Genomic DNA, 10,700 nt, shown 5'->3' with positions numbered 1-10,700 from the left:
AATCTTACTGATTTTACACACAACGGAATTACTGGAAAATCTCCCCAAAATCACGTATTACTTGAATTCGGGAAGAAGTAAAAATATAATGGCAATGAACACGAAATCACATGCCTTGCGCCTACATCAGTGTGATGTGTGCGTATCAAAAATAAACAATCACCAGAAAGACATCACAAATCATTTGTAGAATATAAATAGATAGTGAATCTCTTAGAGCAGATAAACCAAACGAAATCCAGCAAAAATTGAAGTAGGTCAAGTATATAGAATTGTATCACATTTTAAACATACGTAAGTTTAGACATGTATCCACGGAATATGCTCTTAACAATAGATAAAAGCTTCCTCATTATGACGAAAGACTGCTTGTGGGTTTACATACGTGATGATCGGCATTTGTGTTCAGAATTCTTTCGTCTCCTTGAATTAGGTTAATGATCATTTCAATGAGAAGAGGAATAAACAAATTCTACACGAATTGTGACTCAATTAGTCGTAAACACTCCTAGAAAGTGTAAAATTGAATATCATGGTGCAGTAGTAAATAGAGGTCGATAATCTTATCACACTTCTCCAATAATTGATCAAATAGATTATCGACTCAGATTACACTGTCGACATTTCATAATTGGGAGCATACAAGATTCAATCAACAATTTATTAATAGCTATGTTTACCTTGGACTTCCTCGGAATTGCAATGTATCTACATATGTGTTATTGAATGGTATTATTGCGATTAATAACCTGATTCCATTCCTGAAGGAACAATAGCCAATTATCACAAACTCACTGTTTGTAAAATCAGCGCCATTTGGAAAATACATATCTATCCTGGTTACCCCAAAACGAATCGACAATTTTCTACTCGATTGCATTCGACCTTATTTCATTGAGGAATAACCTCAAAATTTCAGAAAATCTTCAATTATCATTCACGGGTTTTCTTATCACAAGAGCTCATTTCACAATTCCGATTGAAGTTAAAACAGCAAATTTCTGTTGATTGCGAAAGGTATCATATGCGAACTTCATCGTTTGACTATGGAAGGAAAGAAATGATCAGCTCAAATGGGAACAAATTTGATAATATTTTTGGATTAATATAAAGTGACGATATGACGGCCTCGATTTATTTACAGTTGTGTTAACAAAAGCGAATACAAAAAGTATATGCATAAATAATATGCCTAAATTATTCATAGTTAGCACATTGACGCAAATATCTTAGAAACAAAATGCAGAAAGTGCAAACTGGGGAAATATCGGGATGCTGCAAATAGCGATTATATAAATTTCATTAGGTTAAACATTACCTATCTGAAATGAATATAAAGGGGAAATGGATACCGTAGTCAACAGTGATCATCACCAATTTTTCTTGCTAACAAACCAAGTCTTCGAGAAATAGATGAGGAGTGGCAAGATCATAGTCTTGTACAGCAAGAGATTTGACCCTATGGTGAAACGTTTCGAGTGAAGCAGTTTTTACAACCTGGAATAAGCTCTGTGGTCAGCCAACAACCGTACGCGAATTTTATCGGTTGCGATTTTCGACCCTAGACCGGAGAAATTATATGTTCTGGTATGACCAGTGTCATTTGATGTTGTTGATTCTTTCACTTTTAGTGTTGACGCTACCATCAAATACTCTGTCTTGCCTTCATTAATGTGCACTCTAAGATCTTATTCCGCCTGCTCGATCTAGATGAATGTAGACTGTACATCTCGGTTTTTCTTCCCGTAATGTCAATATCGTCAGCATATGCCAGTAGTTGGGAGTTGAGAAAGATGGTACCTCTTGCAATAACATTGTGCAGCATTGCAGTTCACTTTTTCCAGGTCCTGGTTAAAAAATACTCAAGATAGACCTTTGTTGATGATGAATGATCTCGAGAGTGATCCTAGTGCTTTTACCTGGTTTCGCACATTGGGCAGGGTCAGCCTAGTCAGTCTTATCCATTTTGGTGGTGATGCCGGATTTTCTAATTGCTGTGTCCAGTTTTACTCTGGGTATCATAGGCGGCCTTGAAGTCAATGGAAAAATGGCGAAGGTGGTAGCCACATTTCAACAGGTTTTCCCTCGCTTTCCATCGCAGTAACATACTACCTCGATAATTGCTGCAATGCGTGATATTTTCCCTTTTATGTATGGGACAGATAATGCCTCGTTGCCAATCATCGGGGATTGACTCGCTGTTCCACACATCAATTGAAGAATCGCTTGGTGTAATTGGTCACCTCCATATTTAAGCAATTCAATCATCTTCAACAGATTGTACTCCCCTTGCTGTAGATCTGGGTGACTTATCAGACCAACAATTTGGCCTACGAAAAGTGAAATCAATCATTGTTGCCTTCAAATTGGTTACTGGCTTGGCAAAAAAGATATTACTTGAAAAGGATAATTGCAGCAAATATTACATGTAAGTTACTTAGATTTGCAGGATGCATTTAATTCCGCTAACTGGAGTTAAATAAGAAGGTCCTTGGGAGCAGTGGCTGTTCCCAGTTACGTGATGGCACTTACTGATATCTACCTGGAAGAAAGAACGCTTTAGTATGGTGGACCAAATGAATCCTTTATATGCTAGGCCCTTCTTTTGAAATGCGAAAGGGAAGCATCTTGCATCAGGGAGCAATACGGAAGCGATCAGATTAAGATCGTTGAATATATATGTAAAGTGATTGCCAATACCGAAGTCTGGACCCAAGCAGGACACGGTAAGAGTAACTATAGTCTCACATAATTTTAGTTTTACGGAACATGAAAGAAGAAGACATCTGTGCTTCAAATGGGCAATTTACTTAACTGTGATAGTGTAGCGGAAGACCCGTGGCAAGCTTTTGCATTGCCTCAGGTTCATAGGGGACAGAAAAAGCCTAAAGGAAACTAGAGATATGAAAACAGCATCGGGGAATATAGTTGACGAAATGATTGTGTGTCAAGAAGTAGTTGAATAGTGGTTTTAATCATTACAGAGCCGCACCATTATTTAAAGAGTAATTTACGTGAATAATTAAATCTGATAAGTGCTGCACTAATAATAGTCAACTTTATACGCTTCGCACTAGCAGTTCAACATCATTAGCAAGTAAGAAAGGACTAAGGAAAAGTATCTTTTTCATATATGGGACTTTAGAATTTCACTCATATGTCAATTATTCTCTTTATTTATGACGTCAGTATATTATTTGCATGTGCAGTAACTTCGCGCGAAATTGAAGTTTGAATTATTATACTATAAGTTTGATACCAATAGCCAGATTTCTAGGATACTTTTCAGTACTATGGGTAAACTGCTGCTAAATTTGGTACTCCTAGCATGAACTTAAGGGGGTTTTCCAATCAATTTCGAAAAGTTGATAATATGCTGTTTTTAAGATTACTTGATAAGATATCGGAATGAGACACATTTTGAGATAGATTTCATATAAGCACAGCGCCTTCAGTTGTTTAGGCTTGGTAATTTCGGAACATAAGTCCAGTCTCAAATTCAATTTGCACATTTTGATCCCTAATTCAAACATTGGGCAATTTATATCGAAACTAGAATCTCTTGTTTCATACAAAACCTCAAAAATGAGTTTTATTTCATTCTGTAGACCTGCGAATATTCAAAAAGGTTTCAAAGATAAACAAGTCGGGAAACTAAAAGTTCGACACTTCATGTAAAAAAGGTTTTGTTGATCCTTCTTGTAGTAATCTTCGAATACACGTTGGTTTCATTTATACATAGCTCGTAGTTCAAATACGTTGAAAGTACCCGATATTCAATTCGATGTGGTACTCACATTTTACCTCTTAGAAAGCATCAATTTGACGCAAAATAAGGCAACTTTGAGCTACTGTAACTTCGTTAATAATAGTAGGATTTCCACCAAACTTTCCAGTAGGCTTTTCCATATTAACCTAAGGAAGGTTCGCCGTAAATTTTACAAATGTAGTGATATCCTATTACTAACATTATTTTAGAATATATCGACATGGAGGATATTCCGGAGCCTACATATCCCGCATAGAGGCATCATCATATTTTTCTTTGTCAGATTTTTCTGGTGGGCAATTTTTATAAATAGCCCCCTAATTTTAGTGACCCCCTCACTCCTCCGTTTCGCGTCCGGCTTCTATAATAACTAAGACCTTATTTGGAAAGCACTAATCGAGACCTTTCTTTTGATACCCCACATGACTATATTCGGTAAAAAAATATTTTACACTTCTCTTTTGCATACATCGGGACCCCACTTAAGTTCCACGTAGAACGATGTAACTCACTGCTCATAGCTTCCACCTTTCCACCGAATTTGGTGTCAATCGGTACCACCGTTTCTGTGAAGAGTACGTGTGACAGACAGGCAGACAGTAAACCGAAAAATGTGGAATTTGTGACTTTTTTTAATCGTTGTCTTTTACGGTTTTGAGTAAAACAAAAACTTACTAAAATCCGTCCAATGTCTGTCCGTCTGTCCGTTTGTCTGTCTGTTTGTCCGTTTGCCCGTCTGTCCGCCTGTTCGTCTATCACACGAGATTTACTCAGAAACTACTGCATCTATACACCCCTACACATGCAAGTGGGGTATCCAATGAATTAATTAGTACTTCGAAAATGATTTTATTTCTGATATTGGGTGAAGCACAGTTGTGTGAGGACTTAAAGTGTGTGCCCCAAAAAGTGAAATAGGCCAGTTCAAACTTAACAATCTTTTCCGAGTTTGCCTTTCTAGCGAATCATCGGTATATGCATCGACTGACCCCACTAAAAGCCTTTGAGGATCTATGAAAAACACAAAATTTTCAAGAGCAATGTAATGAATTTGCGTCTACTCTAACACACTTCACAATCCAATACGGATTGTTGCGCCAACGATTATTATTAATATAATGAACAAGATACTGTTGACGAAAGCTTTTGTGGTGGTTAAGAATAGAAGCGATGAAATAAAAATAAACTGCAATAGATGTATTGAAAGTATGCCGAGCAAAGTAAGTCATGATTCCAGCAAAAGGCAGCTTGACAAAATATTAAATTTTTATTTTATTTCTAACGTAGTGGGATTATTTTAAATATATTTCAAAAGTCGGCTGAATACTGTTTGACAACATAAACAATTTGTAAAAATTAATAACCTTTCCTTGCATATAAACTGAAATTATGTATTTTTTCAAAGGTGGCTCTAATAATTTGGCCAATCACTGTATATATACATATAAGCCCGCTGAGATCTGAGATTTTAACAGTACATTTTCAATACTTTCAAAATATGTAAAGAAGAAAGAATCGATTTTTTTAAGTCACGATATTGTACTATTACTTTAAGAAAAGCAATTCTGAGCCGGTATAATCCGAACGAAAACCTCGAAGAGCAGCAGGACGAATTGGACGGGAAATCAGCCGAGTGCTTAAGGCTAAAAGTTTATTTTGATTAGCGATCCTAAGTGATAGGTCTGAAAGGTCCGGGATAGACGACAGGTGGTTTTCACTAATGGACATTCAGCATGCAAAAAACCATGATCCAATAACATCTTTTATAGGCACTCCGCTTTGAGACACTCTAAATATACATATGTACAATTTATCAAATAACAGATTACAGAAATAATGTTGGTAAATATTAACACAAATATTAATTTATTAATTTACCCTAGAATTTGTTTACCATCGCTGCAGATATAATCAACGATCGACGAACACATCTACGTCATATTTTCGGAATCAGAATTTAACCACCCTTGAACTAGCAACGTCCCTGAAATTGAACTTATCGATATCTCTAGAAATAATCTCAGAATATATCAATAAAACAGTCTGAGCAGCTTCGTCATATGATAAAACCGCCACTGACCTTAATCAGTATATTGTACCCTAAGCCTAAATAAAGTTAATCTGCCTTTTTAGCTTTTAAATTTATGTACATGCAGAACGCTGAGTAAATATTCGTTTAACGCAATTTCCGTGATATTTTATCAATTTATGTGCATGAACGCTTGTGCCTATGTATTTTTCATTATTCCCTTACAAACATACTTATGATGCGGGCAGTAAACAGACAATCCCATTTGTTCTGTAGTGTTAAGAGATAAAAAAGTATAAATTCAAGCTAAAAGCTGAGAAAATCTAAAATCATGGAGAGAATACAGCTGAGTCGCTGGTGATATGAGATTTTCATACAAAAACAATTACGAAATATATAACAATCGGAACAGCATATTGTGTACGTGTCTTTTGTGTAGTGCGAGATGAAACTTATGTGCCCATGTACACATCTCGCCTATTCATTAAAGTTTTCTTATATGCAAACATATAGAGGAAAATACGTCAGCCTGAGCACATTTAAAAATAAAATTGAAACGTGGCATACAATTAAAAGAATTTCATAGAACATTGGGGCGAAATCACGTTGATATAGTGACTATTTGTTTCAGCGTACGTACTCAGAATTTGTAAGCACTCTATCCAAGGATAATGATTGAGAACGTTGCCATTGTGATGATAGGTGTAGGAAACTTCTGGTCAAAAGCGTTTAATAGAATTTAAATTGCATACAACAAAATAGGAAAGAATAGCTCAAACGCGCGTCTAAAAATAGTGTTTTGAATATGATGCAGTAAAATACTCCTGCTCCTTTCCACTGAATGTTTTCTATTCAATTCGTTTTGAGAATGAAGAGGGGTCCTAAGTCCGCATCAACTTAATGCAGGACCGGACCAATTGAGGAGCAACTTACTCCTTCTTTTCTGGTCCACGGACCCCTCGCTGGGCCTGCACCCAAACTTTTTTAAAAAAAAGTGAAGTGACGGCGGCTTTACGGTTTCTTACCAGGACAGAGGCAAATCGTCAGACGCTGCCTCACCTCTGCCCTGGGAGCAGCGTGACCGTAGCGGCTCGCAGATGTTGAATGCTCATTTATATAATTCGTAAAACACGACATGCCTACGAATTATATTGAGCGCAAATCCGCCTTGCTGACCAAAGCTGGCCATGGCTGAAATATGATGCGGACTTAGGACCCCTCTTCATTCTCAAAACGAATATTTCAGCCATGGCCAGCTTTGGTCAGCAAGGCGGATTTGCGCTCAATATAATTCGTAGGCATGTCGTGTTTTACGAATTATATAAATGAGCATTCAACATCTGCGAGCCGCTACGGTCACGCTGCTCCCAGGGCAGAGGTGAGGCAGCGTCTGACGATTTGCCTCTGTCCTGGTAAGAAACCGTAAAGCCGCCGTCACTTCACTTTTTTTTAAAAAAGTTTGGGTGCAGGCCCAGCGAGGGGTCCGTGGACCAGAAAAGAAGGAGTAAGTTGCTCCTCAATTGGTCCGGTCCTGCATTAAGTTGATGCGGACTTAGGACCCCTCTTCATTCTCAAAACGAATATTTCAGCCATGGCCAGCTTTGGTCAGCAAGGCGGATTTGCGCTCAATATAATTCGTAGGCATGTCGTGTTTTACGAATTATATAAATGAGCATTCAACATCTGCGAGCCGCTACGGTCACGCTGCTCCCAGGGTAGAGGTGAGGCAGCGTCTGACGATTTGCCTCTGTCCTGGTAAGAAACCGTAAAGCCGCCGTCACTTCACTTTTTTTTAAAAAAGTTTGGGTGCAGGCCCAGCGAGGGGTCCGTGGACCAGAAAAGAAGGAGTAAGTTGCTCCTCAATTGGTCCGGTCCTGCATTAAGTTGATGCGGACTTAGGACCCCTCTTCATTCTCAAAACGAATATTTCAGCCATGGCCAGCTTTGGTCAGCAAGGCGGATTTGCGCTCAATATAATTCGTAGGCATGTCGTGTTTTACGAATTATATAAATGAGCATTCAACATCTGCGAGCCGCTACGGTCACGCTGCTCCCAGGGTAGAGGTGAGGCAGCGTCTGACGATTTGCCTCTGTCCTGGTAAGAAACCGTAAAGCCGCCGTCACTTCACTTTTTTTCTATTCAATGTTTTTGTATTCTAAAACCCAGGATAAGCACAGTTTTAAGCTTTAAACGAGAAATATCTGACGTGAGGTATCCATAAATAAGATTCCTAAAGTATGGTATCTGCTCAGAGCTTTCTACGAACAGTTTTCGTTTAGCGTTTTTGAAACAAAAAATATTGAATTTGGCCCTCGTAGTTGTTTAAAGCTTTTGCAGTAAACAATTCTGACAAATCGACAATACATACATGAAAATGAAATAGTTGGTGCCTAATCAGCATTGACCCTTTATTGCATTGAAGTGTGGTTTCTTACCGTTTAATCTTATTAGCAATCTCTAAAAGTATAGCTATTATATTGACACAGATATGATATCCCGGTATAGGGATATCCCTCTATTCTTCTTCATACTGGTTCGGGAAGGTTCGAATCTTTTTATACCTCGTCCTTTTCAATCAAAATTAACATTCCTAGATCTACTGCATTTGTAACTAGGTATGGACATCATAGCTCAAAATATAATCAATCAAGCGATAAAACCATATACCTGAGACGAAATATAAACGAGTCGAAAATCGGAAGCTCGACGCTTCAGCGATGAAAGGTATATTGAAGTGCAGGACTGCTCCATTTGTACATAGCTAACGTATATACATTCAGCATACCATACTACTCTCTTTAGTTCGATATTAATATTCAGTGCTTCGGGTCGCAGTAAATTTACATGGAAGAGACAACTTAGAGCTATTGTAACTTTGTCACTAATAATATCGTTTTTGGGGATATCATACTGTATACTATATTCAATATTACTTTACTCTGACTCTAGGGTGAACTTTGTATCGTATTGATAAACTATTATTGACTTTATTTGAGTAGATATCGGAATGGAGGTCATTTTGGAGCCTGGACAGGTATAAGGTACCAGAATTTGTAAAATTTTTCGGTGGTTAGTTTCTGAGAATGGGTCTTTCCAACAGATGTTCAAATTGACACCAGCTTCGGAAAGTACAAAACGCGATCTTTCATTTTGATACTGCAAATTTACTCGTAAGACGCAACTTTACCTTACTGCAATTTTGTCAACAATAGCAGGATTCCCAGAAACATTTTGGTACGATTTTCCATATTAAGATCTACATTATCTCAAAATTTAACGATTCTAGGATGGACTCAAAGTAATTACGAATTAGCTGCCAAAAAATATAATGCTACAGTATTAATCTTATTTTTGCGTATATCGGTGTGGAGCATATTTTGAGTCCTAGATATCGTATAGAGAGAGAGATATCACCATGATTATTTAGTAAGCAGTTCCCGATGATGGCCCCGCCTCTTTACAACTGATACCAAAACGAATACTTGCTGGGGAAAGTACTAATTGAGAGTTGATATCTCACATACACTATATGGATTTATTAAAGAGGGCCATACCTGTAAATAGTCACAAAACATCCAATCAATATGTATATATATTTTTCAGATTGAAATTTTATGTTTTAAATGTTTTAAATAATATGATCTCAACTAGTTATATTTAAATGAAATTTCTCATTTTTGCTTTACTCTTAAAAACATAATGACAGCGATCTTCGGACGTGGAAATCGGAACGTCAAATCCTTAATTTTTATCTAAATCAATCAGAACTTTTATAATTTATTATAAACATGTATAGTTTCTAGTTAGACCTATAAAATGTTAAAAACTTTCAACATTTCCTAAAAATTTTCACCTTTAAAACAGTGCATGTCAAATCAATCATCTTTTCGCACCAAAGCCAACCGAGGGAACAGATTCTTAACCGATAGTGGGCATTCTTGCCAAGCCATAACATTACAAACCAAGAATCTGCATCCCCATATTCAAATCATTTTCTGGCCGAAATCCAGCTCTAAGTCAGCCCAATGACAACCCCAAAGCCAGTCAAAAGAACAGGCAATTATAGCAACAATAGATTTACTCTACTTGGTGGCGGCATCGGCTCGACTGCCGCCTCAATGGTGATGTTAGGTAACGCATTATTGTTTTGTAATGCTGCGATGTTAGATAATACGGTGATGTTGTAATGTTTTGACCGTGCCCGGTCCTATCTCTAAAAGATGCTAGTATGCAAAAAGTATGTACAACAATTTAGAAAGATAAAAAAAAATTTTTGAGTTATTTGGCACATTAGTTTGCAGAGAAAACACATTTAAAGATTCAATATTGAAAAATCGACAATTGTAAAAATTTGCAGATATTCAGCAATTCCCGCCCCATACTGTTATCCTTCAGCTTCTGCATATAGGTCAATATAAATCAATAACAGTTAATCATCCACAACAAAGCAGATTGAGAAAGATTATGAGAAGATCAGCGCTCCGCCTCCAGTAGAGACATGAACATTTCGTAGGCAATAACTTCAAAATCATATTGAATCTCGATTTGGATTTTCGGGATTTTTAACATTGAAAAATAGGATTTACTGCATCACAGCTCCCGAAACAGGTCGTTCTATTCGACTCCCAAATGATTGTGATCTCTACCGCTCGACCACCAGAGATAAAACAAAGCCTCTACAATTGCACGAAATTTTCATTGCACCCACAACAATAATAATTCTGGGCGCAGCATGCGTTCAACTGTTTCCCAGTAATCTATCAATAAATAAATGTTTGGCAGTTGTCTGAACTGATTCGCTAAGCATAAATGCACTTCCTAATACTCAGCAGGTGAAAAATTTTAACAAGTCGGGAGACCGGAAGCTGGACTCGTCAGGTAAGAAAGGTTTTGTGGATTTC

At 37.3% G+C, this 10,700-nt stretch overlaps 1 long non-coding RNA gene across 2 annotated transcripts; it reads left to right on the top strand.

Moving 5' to 3' along the window:
* The first annotated feature begins 8,639 nt into the window (after window positions 1-8,639).
* LOC119661607 lies at window positions 8,640-9,342 on the top strand. 2 transcript variants are annotated; one of them, XR_005250597.1, is made up of 3 exons: window positions 8,640-8,840; window positions 8,900-9,033; window positions 9,086-9,342. It is a non-coding gene; the product is annotated as an uncharacterized LOC119661607 (long non-coding RNA). The 2 variants fall into 2 exon arrangements; XR_005250596.1 differs by having other exon boundaries at window positions 8,640-9,033.
* Window positions 9,343-10,700: the final 1,358 nt, after the last annotated feature.

This window comes from Hermetia illucens, chromosome 1 (genome assembly GCF_905115235.1).
Source record: "Hermetia illucens chromosome 1, iHerIll2.2.curated.20191125, whole genome shotgun sequence".
Classification (NCBI taxonomy): Eukaryota; Metazoa; Arthropoda; class Insecta; order Diptera; family Stratiomyidae; genus Hermetia; species Hermetia illucens.
The sequence above is the reverse complement of the archived record's forward strand: the minus strand, read 5'-3'. Positions and strand labels throughout refer to the sequence as shown.